The sequence below is a fragment of the Oratosquilla oratoria genome, chromosome 6, assembly GCF_046742065.1.
Source record: "Oratosquilla oratoria isolate Oo_2021 chromosome 6, ASM4674206v1, whole genome shotgun sequence".
NCBI lineage: Eukaryota > Metazoa > Arthropoda > Malacostraca > Stomatopoda > Squillidae > Oratosquilla > Oratosquilla oratoria.
This window is the reverse complement of record NC_134782.1, coordinates 60,748,215-60,763,553: the sequence shown is the minus strand read 5'-3', so window position 1 is coordinate 60,763,553 and position 15,339 is coordinate 60,748,215.

Below are 15,339 nucleotides of genomic sequence, written 5' to 3'. Positions count from 1 at the left end.
TGTGAATGAATTGTACCCGATGGCGAGCTAGGGCTCATGACTAAATGCGGAATGCCTAGGAGTTCCTCAGTCTTTGAAAAAAAATAGATCGATAATAAATAGAAAATGAAATGAAACAAAATAATATAAGATGAAAACGTAGGATTGTAACAACAATAGTAATACTAATAGTATTAATAAATAAAAAATAAATAAAAGCCGGGGGGGGGGCATAAAGCGATGCAACATTGTGCTTTATACCAAGGAAGATGCAAAGATACATCAAGCGAATATGCCTTAAGCTATGCAACTCTGCACAGTACGCCAAAGATCAAGTCAAGAAGCACCATTGACTCAATGTAGCTTGTCTATCTAACTATATACCGACCTTTTCCCCCTAATAAGGGGGATAGCCAAGTCAAAGGTACGCACCTACTCCCACCCATTCCACTCCCACCCACTACCCTATCCCCCTTCCCATCTTAGCTTCTCATGGATGGCGGGTTATCCTTGTACTCTTGTAGCTTGTTTCTCAGGGTTTATCAGTAACCACATCTTCATTCCTATTTGCGGTACGAACACCTCTTCAGCCCCCACCCCCCCACACACACCTACACATACTTCACTCCTTCATTTCCCGGTGCCTTTTGTGTGTGTGTGTGTGTGTGTGTGTGTGTGTGTGTGTGTGTGTGTGTGTGTGTGTGTGTGTGTGTGTGTGTGTGTGTGTGTGTGTGTGTGTGTGTCAGATGGTGTTTATTTATGTAATGTGAAAATGTATATACTTTAAGTTTCGTAAGGATTAAGTTTGTTTTTTGTCTTGAATGTGTCAAGGTTTCAGTACTCCTATTGGTCCCAAGAATGATTCCTTCTTTGTCCTTAAATATGGAGGATGGGCGAAGCTGAAACAGATATCAGTAAGACTCCTAATACCCCCAGAAACCACGAAGAAGAAGGGGACTATCAGTAAGAAGAAATGAGATTTCGCAAGAAGAAATAGATTTTACTTAATTAGTGACTACGGAAATCTACAGAGCCCATTTGGTCCAGAACAAGACAGGATGTGGTCGAAGTGCGCCACGTGTATGTAAAACGGAATACTTTAGAATGTCGCAACACGCCTTCACAGTTCCCTTTCCGGTATCGCTTTGTGGAAGTCAATGCTCTGGTGACGGCGTGTTCCCGTTTTCTTTTTTTCTTTCCCCGTTGTGGTGTCGCGGGAAGGCCGTTCCAGTTCTCTTGTCGTCATTCCTATTTCAATCCAGGATACCTTCAGCGCCTCGTCCTCCCTCTCACCTGAAGGAAATGGTCTGGCGGTAGTCACAACAAATTCTCAAAGTTGCGTTATCATACCAAAGAAGTTAAAGGCTTGTATCAGCTGTTTCTTCATATGATACAGGTATATATATATATATATATATATATATATATATATATATATATATATATATATATATATATATATATATATAAACCACAATACTCTAATTCTAAGCCATCAACATCGAGAGACTCGAGGAGGCCAATATGCAGAAATTGAAACGTGTTGTTTGCTTAGAATTAAAGTGTTTTGTGGTTGATAAAAATGTATATCTGTTCACTGGGGCCCATTCAATATTGTACATATATATGTATATATATATATATATATATATATATATATATATATATATATATATATATATATATAGAGATGTATATATTTGTGTGTGTGTGTGTGTGTGTGTGTGTGTGTGTGTGTGTGTGTGTGTGTGTGTGTGTGTGTGTGTGTGTGTGTGTGTGTGTGTAGAGAAAAATCTAGGATGTCCCAGAATCCATTTTATTCTTTACGTTTCAACTATTTTTCTATTCTTTCATCATGCATATGTACGTATGAATGCATGCAAACATGCATGTATATATGTATGTATGTATGTATGTATGTATATATGTATGTATGTATGCTTGTATGTATGTATGTATGTGTGTGTGATGTGTCACGTGTGTGTGGTGTGTTTATATATGTGTCTATATGTGTGTTTGTGCGTGTGTGTGTAGGAATAAATTAGACCTCACCTTGTGATGTGACTGTAGACAGGTAGAATAGCAAGCCAGGTTATCAGTAACCCTTTCTCCTCTTTCCTCTACCATCTCCTTCTCCTCCTCCTCCTCCTCCTCCGGTATTGTCCTATATTACTTTATCATCACTATAACAATATAAAGCTTCTTTCATCTCGTGTCGACAGCGTAACACGTAACTCTGAGTTACGGAATACGTCACTTTTTTCTAAGTATCACACACGCGATGGCAGGGTCATTGGAAAAACGATGGCTTCTCATTTCATTCGTTGTGGATTCGAATCCCGCACTCCTCTCCGATTCCCAGCAGTGGCTGTTCCTTACCTCCCCCCTTCCCCCAGCAGTCCCCAAAGAGGGCATAATGGGACAAAGGTGACGGCTTCGGCCGCAGCTACTCAGCGCCTCCTGGCGTAGGCTCCTTACCTTTGCCATGTGGAAATGATATGGTGGAATGCATGTACTTGTTAGTGACTTGGTTAGGTTGAGTCTTTGTGGAGGTGCTTTGTGGTGCTTTGCAACACAATAGTCAGTGTCCTTTGAGTTTCACAATGTAACACCTTATCACCATCATAGCGCAGGTTTCATCGTTGTCATCATTCTCATCGTCAGTTATAATCATTATCATCATCATTATCATAATTATCACCATCATCATCATCATCGTCGTCGTCGTCGTTGTCGCTGTCGTAATTATCGTCACCGTCATCATCATCATCGTCGTCGTCGTCGCTGTCGGAATCATCATCATCATCATCATCATCATCATCATCATCATCATCATCATCATCATCATCATCATCATCATCATCATCATCATCATCATCATCATCATCATCATCATCATCATCATCATCATCGTCATCGTCGTCGTCGTCGTCGTCGTCGTTGTAGTAGTCGTCATCATCATCGTCATCTTCACATAATCATCATCATCATTGTCATCACTATCATTATAGCACCATCATCGTCATCGTCGTTGTCGTCATCATCGTTATCAGTATCAACATTATATCTATCATCGTCTCTATTATCCTCTTCGTCGTCGTTGGCTTCATCATTGTTATCATTACCATCATCACCCTCACCACCACCATATCACTCACACCTTGCTCATGATTCATCACCACAAAAGCAGGACAATACCATTTCACCACAACATCAGCATTACCGAATACTACCACATCCCTTTCCTCCATAATAGTCCTCACCTCAGCCACTATAGTTTGTCCCCATTCCGCTATAGTTTGCTTCCATCCAACTGTAGTCATTCCCTACAGCAGGACATAGCGTAACCATACCCACTATATAATGCTTATAGTTCGTCTCTATACCCATTGTACTTTACCCCCATCCCCCATTATACTTGTACCTATTCTCACAGCCACTATAATGGCTCACAGCCATTATAGTTACCCCTTGAGCTACAGTTCTTTCTTGTCTAAATATAGTTTGTACCATCCCTTGTGTGCCGTCACTATCTCACAGTATAAGGTCACCACTTAAAAATATTTACTCTCAAACTGTTCCTGCACTTTAGTGTCAATATTGTTCACCACGGGCAGTCTTTAGTGGATACAACCCACTATAGTTCAACAAAAGCCTATCGTAAACCCTATTTGCTTTGTTTCCATCAAACTTTAGTTCTCAAAAACCATATAGTGTCCGAAAATAGTCCTCACTTAACTATCGAACTCGTTATAGTACACTATATTCCCACTAATAGCCGTTTACCTTCAACAGCACTTCATAAGAAAATACAATATTCTGCTATTTTACAATAATTCGCTTCATTCCATCATATCTCGCTACAAGCCCAATATAACCCACATTGATCCCACTATAGATTCTCTTACCAGGAACCAATTATAGTTTATCAAGACCCGATACAATTCGTCGTTATCTTACTAACTCACCAAGATCCTATCATCATGACTTTAACATACCTCTCACCATTCACTAAAGCTCACTATAGACCCTATTATAATCCACAGTTGTAGTAGATTCTCTCATTCTCACTATGATTTAATAAAATTCCATTATAGTCCGCCACGACCTCACTATACTTTGCTATCTCCTGCTCCACTACCACTTCGACCACACTCCCATGACATTTCTAGAAGTCTTGTGTCTATTTCAGTCCCGCCAGTCACTTCGTGTTATACCTCCACTACACCTACAGCCTCCGCGGTGCTACTGCACCTCAGCTGTACACCTAAACTTCTCTCTTAATATACCTGACAACCCACACGCCCACAATACCTATTAAGATGTGAATAGGTGTACACCACCTCCACTGTACACCTAAACTTCTCTCTTAATATACCTGACAACCCACACGACCAGAATACCTATTAAAATGTAAGTAGGTGCATACCTACAGTTCTGACAGTTTGTACACCTCCACTGTACACTTACTGCCCATTGTTTCTACACTCGTACACCCATAGACTCACTATGCCTGTTGTCTTCCCAGGTGTACACCTGTGCTACTACACCTGTACTGTAGGTGTACGGGGATCTTTCGGTGGAATCCTTCACACCCGAGGAGTATTTGATATATTATTCCTCTATCAGATGCTCCCATTAGGGGTCGTCAGTTTGGATCCTCCCGTCTCCACATCACCCTCTCTTCAACGTCGTCTTCTGTTACACCACAACCACCAACTGCATGTCTTCCTTCACTACATCCAGAGACCTTCACTTCGGCCTTTATCTCTTCCTCCTGTCTGGTGGACCCGTCCCCCAGTGTCCTATTCCGCACATAATCCTCAACCATCCTTGTAGGTAGAAACAACTTTGCCAACCGTGTAGTTAATGAATGGAATAAACTTCCTGCACAGGTAGTGCAATGTAGTTCAGTTCGAAGCTTTAAGAATCATTTAGATAAACACCTAAGCAAGATGCTGTAATGATTATAATTTATTTTATATTATTTGTTTTGTTTTGTTATCATTTGTCTGTCTGATTTTCATTTATTATTAGTTATATGTCAATTTATTATTATTTACTATTTACCTGTTTGTTTATTATTTAACTATACCTATGCATTTATTTGTGTGTTTTATTTGTTATTTACATTATTATAGTTTTTATTTATTAATTTATTATTATTATGATTTTTTTCGCATCCGACCTAGATATGGACCAAAAGGTCTCCTGTCGGCATGCTCCGCCTTTGTAAATCCTTTGTAAAGAATATGCAATTCCCCTCCGGGCAATCTTTATTTAGTTTATGGGAATCTTTCGTATGCAGAAGATAGTTTAAGCAACCATGTAGTGAGCGCTGAAACTATCAGTTGTTTTAAGAAACGGTTAGACAAGTTTATGGATGGGAATGACAGGTGGTGATGGATATGGAGCTGCCTTGTGTAGGCCTTATGGTCTCTTGCAGTCTCCTTCATTCTTATGTTCTTATGTTCATATGAAGGTACATCTATTCCCCTACCCATTGTCTTTTGGGTGTAGCTGCAGGACCGGCCTATCCCATGAGGGACGTTACAGCCTTTGTACCTTACCACGGTGGCTTAATCCGGCTTGGTAAGGTTATCCGTATGATGAGAGATCTATGTGATTTTTTGGTATGTCGGAAGACCTGTAGCTGTGAATGAGGTAACACACCTTTTTTTTCACAAGTTTATATATTTTTTTCAGTTCGCTTTTGAGAAATTGATTCTCATTGTTAAATGACAGGTCGCTGTAAACCTACTGAAGCGCATGTACACCTTTTAAGTACAACCACACAAACACAAATACTTACGTACTATTATATTAACTCTGTAATTCTTTCACTATACCTATCGAACACTTGATCATTTTGTACCGCAGAAAGGAACACCTCAACAGTACGCGTCCACATCCTGTCGGTGTGCGGTTTACCTTTGACTTTTGAACAATACCAACACATCTGCGTAGCTTATTGGATCCCTGAACTACACCGCTGGCTGCGCGGCACCAAACGAAGGGCCAATCAATACGTCCGTATTCATAAAGAATTTTATGAATGAGTTTACAATGAAAAAATGCTCCTTGTTGCCTTTTTCTCTCACCATCACTAGCGGCATTCGTAGTGAATTGTCCGCCACCGCCAAACTTTCTCTCTCTCTCTCTCTCTCTCTCTCTCTCTATATATATATATATATATATATATATATATATATATATATATATATATATATATATGTATATATATATTGTATATATATATATATATATATATATATATATATATATATACTGTATATATATATATATAATATATATATACAATACACACACACACACACACACATATTATATATATATATATAAACATATATACATATGTATATACATATATATGTATATATATATATATAAAACATATATACATATGTATATACATACATGTATATATATATGTATATATATATATAAACATATATACATATATATGTATATCTATATCTATATATATACTATATATATATATATATATATATGTGTGTGTGTGTGTGTGTGTGTGTGTGTGTGTGTGTGTGTGTGTGTGTGTGTGTGTGTGTGTGTGTGTGTGTGTGTGTGTGTGTAAGCTCTATCAATATGTATCTGCCTATATATATATATATATATATATATATATATATATATATATATATATATATATAATATGTACCCATCTCACAAGAGTGGTCACAGTTCAAACTTCAAACGGTCAAAACAGTCTCCATTCTCTCTAATGTTTCCAGTATTTGTGTGGAAAAGGAAAACGGACCAGTCACAGGCAAGGCAGCATAAGTGGCTCAGTAGTCCTCGAACCACACCTTCTCTTCTTTTCCTCGTTGAAGTTTTCAACCCATTACGCCAATCAGAGATGAATTAAATCTCCTGAAGGCAGCCAGAGTGAAGAGAAAAGGGCCACCCGGGATAGAAGGGGTTAAAAGTTAGAGTTCTTTGTTAACTGTCACTTCATTGCCATGTTCCTTGCGCGATCAAAATATCCGTATGTCCTCTCCCGCACCACTATCAAGCTAAGATGAGACAAACGAACACCAAGATACAAAGCTCTATCTTTCAAAATATTCTGAATATTTCTTTCTTTCCCTTTGTCGTTCTCATTTCGTCAACAATGAGCGACAGAGGAAATAATATTATGTGGGAAACGCACCTTGCCCAAGTTCGGAGCGCGGGAGGGGGAAACTGTCGCACCGAAATTTCCTGGTCGATATTGGGTGGACGCGGTGCCGAATCTTGGCACTCCACCCTTGACACACATTCCCACTACTCGCGGGTTCCTTACTGGTGCCCCCGGCCCACAGCCTGTCTTCTCGTAGACATGCCTAAGCATATGGTCTTTCTTGTAGGCATTCCGAGGCATAGGGTCAATACGAATACAAGAGCGTACGTGAGAGGAAATAACCACTAAAAGAAACCACTCTCTGCGTACCTCGTTGTTAGACTATCTCATCACATTCTGACAGGGAATTCTCTTTGTGTACCTTGGCTGTCGAGTGGTTACAATGAGTCATTCCTACAGATAGTTTTCTTCAATTTCCCTTTTGCATTCTTAGATTACATAGGTTCTTCGATTTTTCACATCCTTTAAACATGTAGCCTTTTTTATTTGTTCTCATGACCCCTTAAAACCCTCCTATTTCTGATCAATGTTATTGTGCTCTATCCCATTTAATGATCTGATTACTGTAATCATATCACCTCTTTCTCTTTGATCTTTCAAAGTTGGTAGACCCAGTGCTTTTAATCTCTCCTCGTGTGGTTTATCTATTAGGCTGGAAACCATTTTGGTTGCTTCCCTTTGTATTCTTTTGAACTCGTTTATATCCTTTACTCTGTGTGGGGACCATACCACTGACGCATATTTCAGTCTTGGACGGATCAGGGTTTCTATGTTGTTGTTTTTTCATATCTTCATCTATAAAGTAAAAAGTCACTTTAATCTTCTGTATCACTTGTGTGTGTGTGTGTGTGTGTGTGTGTGTGTGTGTGTGTGTGTGTGTGTGTGTGTGTGTGTGTGTGTGTGTGTGTGTGTGTGTGTTTGTGTGTGCATCTTTATGAACGGAAACTATTTACTTGCTTGGAACTTCTACTTTATATTTTTCCTCTTGTCCTCCTGTTGTCCTTCCTAAAACTAAGAAATATTTTTGTCGATTGTGTCCATTCGTTTCATAACCTGGAAGACAGCAATCACTCCACCCTTCCCTCCTCTTTCTTTTATTGAGGGTAACTTCAACTAATCTAGCGTTCTTCGTGTCATCAGTCATTTTTTTCTCTGTTTTTCTTCTTTCTTCCTTTCTTTTTATGGGGACCACACCACTGCGTATTCCAATAAGGTGATAAAGTAGATTTCTATGAATGCCTTTATCATTACATTCTAGTCGTAAAATGTCATTCTTATGATCAACAAATATTTATGTTTCTTCTGTGATTTCTTCAACGTTTCGAGGTATTTTTCCACAACTTAAATAACTACGCTTTTTTCTTTGCTTTCATAGCTTTATCATTTCCAAACGAATAATCTAGTTCTTATCTTTTCTTGGTTTTGCTCCGTTCTAATGTTATGCATTTTTTGCACTAAAATTAATTTTCCACTCCTAGCTCCAATCATAAATCCCATCTAGGTATTCCTAGAGCAATCTTCATAATTTGTTACTCTCTTCATGATCTTAGCTTCGCTGATAGACGGACTGGTATAAATCGGTTACATCCACGGACTTCTTAACGTACAAAAAATCACGGGTCCCAGGACTGACCTCTACGAGATTCCACCAGCTACTTCAGTCTGATATTCTATCCTTCAAAACATCTTCGTAAATCTGTCTTTCAAGAAGCCCATTCATTCTAGGAGGATCATTTCAAGTCCTTCTATATATCCCAACTTCTAGCTTAATATATTGATATTTTGTCAAGTACCTTAACAAAAGCTTTCTCCAGACCTATATACATACAGACTAGCTAATTATCTCTCTTGTAGCGTATCAATCGCTCGTGAGTAAAAACAACCAATATGAGATACATGACCTCATCTTCCAAGCTCTTCTAATTCTCAAAATATTTTGTCCATCTCTGTCTTTCACGATTTTTTCACACAATTTAGCTTTCACGTTGGTCAAGCACATTAATCTATACCTCGGGGGTTTCTCTTTGTTTCCTTTTTCATAAATTGGGACTACTTTAGCCTTTTTCCATTCTCAAAGCACTTTTACTACTTCTTATTCACACACAATTAGCTGTGAAGCCGGGGACCAAGCATAGAACCACTTAGTTATCAGGTCAAGTAGGTAATACTCCACTGTCAGGCCGGTGTGTGTGTGTGTGTGTGTGTGTGTGTGTGTGTGTGTGTGTGTGTGTGTGTGTGTGTGTGTGTGTGTGTGTGTGTGTGCGTGCGTGTGTTTGTAAAGCCGCAGCGTATTTTCTTACATTAAAGATACAAATAAGTCTTTTGGGTCATAAATCTATATCATTCACATTCTAGATTTACGACCTGTAGGTCTACGCCGCCAGCAGGTCCCTTGAAGGCTGCGGCCACAATGCAGGACCTAAAAATGGAGGCGACTGCGTGCGGCGCAATCAAGGAGGACCTGCTCAAAATCGCAGCTGATGCAAAGAACGCGTAGGTGCAGTGCCAGGTGGCGGAGGGAGATGTGGAGGACGAGGAGGAAGAGGAAGGTGGCAGAGGGAGGGGAAGGAGGAAGAGGACGAGAGGAGGAAAAAGTGGAGGAGGAGGTGTGGGAGAAGAAGGAGGAAGATGTGGAGGAGGAGGAGGAGATGGAGAAGGAGGGAGAGAGGATGTGGAGGGAAAGGAGGAGGAGTAGGAAGAAGAAGAGGAGGAAAAGGAAGAATAAGAAGAGAAAGTAGAGATTTCCAGAGGAATAAAAAGAAAAAAATTCTGTAGTAGTAGTAGTAGTAGTAGTAGTAATTATTATTAGATTAGGGAAAAATGTTAGTGTAGTGGTATTGGGAGTGGAATGTAAATTGAGAGTGGAGGATAGATGGAGAAAGAGACCTAGATGGTAGTAGCTATACTTTCAGTGATATCAATAAAGGTGGTAGTAGTAGTAGTAGTAGTAGTAGTAGTAGTAGAAGTAGTAGTAGTAATAGTAGTAGTGTAGTAGTAGTAGTAGTAGTAGAAGTAGTAGTAGTAGTAGTAGAAGAGAATAGTACGAGTTGCCAAATATCAAAATGAAGATGAGGAGCTTAGGCTAGGAGGCTCTTAGCTGCATCCAAAAATCATCATCTTTGCCAGAGGTTTTCTAATTTGTAGTTGAAGCAGTAGCAACAGCCTAAGTGTCGTTTTATCAGGTAGACTGGTCGAAAAGACTCCGATGGTCTTTTAGAGTTCAGTATTGTGGCAGAGGAATTGGCCAATTACTGTCCTCTGATTCGATTTCTTCAACGTCTGTACGCTTCGACATGTTTACTTCTCCACTCACATCGTTGATGCACCGTTTCGCTTGTTACATCGTTTTCTTTTATTGTTCGCCACTGCCACACCGTTTTCTTTTATTGTCCCTCACTGTCGTTTTCTGTGCCCGAAATTTCATGTTTATCTCATTTCTTCATTCCAACTAATCTCTTTCGTATATATTCCTCTTTCCTGTCTTTGAAAGAATTTCTGACACGCACCTCACCCTGGCTCCCTCACTTGGTACACTCGAGGCATGAAGTTCGTCAATATTTCCCCAAAAGAAGAATTCAGGAGGAAAAAACCGAGACAATATATACACTCTTGAAAAGGAAGATGAGACGTTAGGAGGCGCTTAGGGTCGGCCAAAGCTGTCTCCTTAGTCTTATTATGCTTCTGGACTTTTGGGACAAGTAACTACAGTCACTGCTGGGAATCGGAGAGGATAAGGGACTCGAACCCGCAACTAAGCAAATGCGAGACTATCAGGCTGAATACGCCCCCAGCGAACTACTCTTGACAAGGTAGGTCATAAAAAGTCAAGCAGTCACGGATTTTAGTGTTAATAACTCCCAGTGACTTTGGTTTCCCTGGTCGGCTGAGCACATATAGCAGAAACTGTGACTTTGACAGCAGCTAAACTGCTCCCACCGTAAACCTTATCATGAAAAATGAGCCCCGTAATATATTCTCTAGACCAGTGTTTCTCAACCTTTTTACCCTTGCGTAACCTTTAGAATAAATTACATGTCTCAAAGAACCCCTGCACAAAAGAAATAAATAAATAAAACACACATACCATATCTTTCTCATTTTATTTTCATCGTAATAATAGGTTAGATAAGATGAAGTCTATATTACATTATTACAATAACCAAGAATATGTCGTGCGTGTTTAATTATACCTATATGAAATTAAATAAAAAATCAAAAGTGCATTAGCTTATCTCACTTGTTCTCGCGGAACCCTTAGGGACCTTTTGCGGAACTTTAGGGTTCCGGGGAACCTTGGTTGAGAAACGTTGCTCCAGACTGTGCAGCTCTGTCTCCTGTATACTTGACTATCTACGCCGCCAAATGTGTTGTCTGACTCGCTACAGGAGGTTGTCCTCATTCTTAGCAGAACCCTTCTTCTTGTCAGTTTCTAAACTTAGTTTTCAAGGCAAGTGACATCCGGCGCCATTATTGTTCGCTAACCCCCTTCATACTCGAAGAGAATCTTATACCAACATCCCTTTTCGGTCCTTCGTTTTCTCATTATACAAACACTCCTCAACTTACGAACGAGTTACGTTCCGAACGGCCGTTCGTAACTCGAAATGTTCGTAAGTCGAAATTCAACATCATTTTAAAGGTACTCAAGTTTACATGCATAAGTCAATACGTGTTTTCTTATCCTAAAACACGTTACTAAGGGCACATAAAACAAAGATAAGTTGTGATACTAATACTTTAATATTGGATTTCTTGCCTTTGAAATTGGTAAAGTAAGCTTCAGGCTTCTTTCGTTTGTTTGAAAGTTCGTAAATCGAATGTTCGTATGTAGAGGAGCGTTTGTATTTGCTTCATACGCTTTCTATGAAAGCGTTTCCTTCCGCGTATTCTTAGCTTCCTCAAAAACATCTCAACAAAACTCTCTGCCCTCTCTTCATCATCTCACCTATTCCCACTTGCGTTCTACATTTTTCCTGTACGTCCTTATTTCATACACTATATATTCTCCTTGCTCTACATACACTACGACAGCAATTCATTACCATGGCGCTATCCTAAATGTCCATATTTTGCTCTCATGTAGTACGACCGCATTCACTATGCTCTCCACCATCGCCACCTACAGTACACCACATTGTTGTGATTATATAAAAAAGAGAAACTAGATTGTTCTCTAAAATGGTGGAATGCTATCTCCACCTTTACTGCAAAGAACTCTATTTCCGTAAAATCTTGATTATTTGTTTGTAAATGTGTGTTTATATCCGTTTCAATATTTTCGTTCGGCCCCAGACAAACCAAGATAAATAAAAGAATGCTTATTTTCTGCTACAAGAAGAATCTTGTTCTTTTCATCTAGAATTACGTACTCTCCTTTGTTCTGTCATCCTGATTATCCCGACGAGGATTAAAAAGTACTCTAGTGAGAGCCAGAGTGAAATAAAAGTTTCCATCCGAGACAAAAGGGACTGATCGAGGAAGACGTATTATCTTCAAAGGAAAATCACGGATATGAATGCCAAAGATAAAAATACCATCTAGTACAGAAGGAATTAAAAACGGTGCCAGTTTCCATACTCGATGTATTGGTACGTGTGATAAGAAATTAACTGAGGGGATTTTTGCATGGTGGCTGCTGGCATGAAAACTCCTCTAATATCCTTCTGTCTTGTCTGTTGCTAGAATATTTTTCTTTATCTTAAACTTTCTATGCACTACATAAATTTGCTTTGTATATAGCACGCTAATTTGAAGTTGCAAGACCTCGGAATTCGATTTTTTTTTTTTTTTTTTTTTTTTTTACAATCTATAAAATCATACATAACTTCACCAATTGACTCCATTCTTACTGGTCCTTATCGTGTCAAAGATGGTGCATTGTTTGAAGAATGTAAAGTCAGTGAGGAAAACTGATAAATACCCAATAAAGGAATGAAAACGTATATAAAATCACCTCAGTGTCTGTAAAGGAAAAACGAGAACGATGTTGAAGCAGTTTAGCCACGTGGGTAGGACATGGGAGAGGAAGGGTTGGAGAAGAATAATTCATGAACCAAAGGTTAGATGAGGTGAGGGAGGGAAGACCAAAAAAGGGAGGAAAGTATGAAAAGAGAGTTGGATTGGTGTATGTAATTATGTTGTTTAGTCTTAATAGTCCACTCCAGGACCGGCCTTTCCCATACTCTGCACCTCACCTTAGTAGCTTAATCCGGCTTTGTAAGATTGTATAGACTAGTGCAAAGGCATGACTCAAAAGATGGGACAATGAAGGGTTAGATCCAGGAAGAAAAGATGAATGGAAGAAAGTTATAAATATTAACACAAAAAAATATATAAAATAAGGGAATGCATCTGCGGCGAGGGAGAGGCCTGAAGGCGTGAGTTAGAGTTTCGATTTTGTTGTTTATTTGTTAGATGAGAATTTAGTGCCAAAGCTGAAATGAACTAAAACTGTACATGGAGGGCCATAATTTTGGATCTTTTTTATAATAGATACATTTTCGTAAAAAAAAAAGAAAAAAAGAAAAAAAAAAAAAAACTTCCAACTTTGTTGTTCATCATCAGGAAATAGGTCAGCAAACCTGAATTGTGGATAGGAAAGAAGATTTACTTGTAAACATCATCGTATCATTTATCCTAATTCTTCTTATCTATACAGATATTTTTCTGCATATTCCAGTTGTCCTTTTCCTTGTTTCCTCTTATCTTCTTTATTCATTGTTGTCTTCTTTTTTTCAACTGCTGCTACCGCGACAACTAACAATTCCACTTTTGCCATTGTTGTTACTACTACCACTTCTCCTGAAAAATTATTTACAATTTTGTTAGCTTATTTTCATTCATTATCACTGTCCGATGTGACGTGAATCTTTGCTCTAATGCCCCAAGATTATACGGTTACTCACTTAATCAGCCAATCAATCTGTAATTGATATTTTCACAACCAATGTAATTTGAAGTAAATCCCCATTCCGTTAAAACCTTCACCACTATCACCATCATCGACCGTGGCGAACATTGATAATGTTCATCAAGAAGAACTTAATTGAAAGAAAGACTAGCGAGGAGGATAAAAAAATAAAGCAAACGGAAAGGAGGTTTCCGCCAAAAGTAAGAGTTTACTTGTTGTTTGTCTCTGGTGTAAACAGAATTAGATCAGGCAGTTTACGACCTCGAGCGTAAGACTCGAACCCACATCATGGCACTTCAAGAGTATGATGTACTTATACAAGTTGAATGATTATTTGTTTAGACAGGATTCAAACTAATGGTCGTACGAACCTGCTTACTTTCTGTATTAAATCAAGAATACAAATGACATATTTATCGAAAGATATAATATAATGGAATTAAAGTGAAAACAGGGAGGAAGAAATAGATACTGCAAAAGTATCTTCCACAGGGTCCCGCTTATACTTGATGTCAGTTTGGCACGAGCAATGTCCTTGTCTCTCAACTGACAAATATGGCACCACCAATCTACTTCGGATCTCTCGAATTACTTTGTATGTTTAATCGATCAGACTGATTTCACTTGCTCTTGAAATATTCATCGGTAGGTGAAACAGGATCAACGGAAAAGACATTTCGCAAGTCATGACAGATGATTTCCTCGTGTGACGTAATGTCGCTTTTATTTGAATTCGAATATGGAAACTGCTGAAACTCCTTTTGACTTTGATCAGAATTAAACAAACAAAAATTGTGATCAATTTATAGATTTCTGTTTAGAGTTTGCTAAGATATATGCTGCATAGTTCTGTTTTATTATTCTTGCTTCCTCTAAAGCTTCAAAGGGATGAGTTAATAAAGGCCTTTATTGGATAATAACGGTAGGCTTTTCGTTATACTGTAGATGTACGCTGTTTCAGCCATTTTTAATATCTTGATGTCAGGTTCTCTGTAAAAGATAATAGTTTAGTCTTCCATATTTTTTCATTTAATGCTTGCCCGTGGCTTTCTGCTGCAGGTGCCAGTAATGATGTTAAATATGAATAAAGAAGTTATGTATAGAATAGCGTTTCTGCATATCTGCCCTAACTTGTCTAGTGCATAATAATATTTATCTTTGGGTACTAGCATTCCTTAAAATGCAGGAATTAATTTTTGGGGGTGCTGGAAAGGTTTATATTATGACCATTAAGATCTATATAAGGGAGGTAGCCATCAAGACACCTAAGGTATTTAGTTGTCAG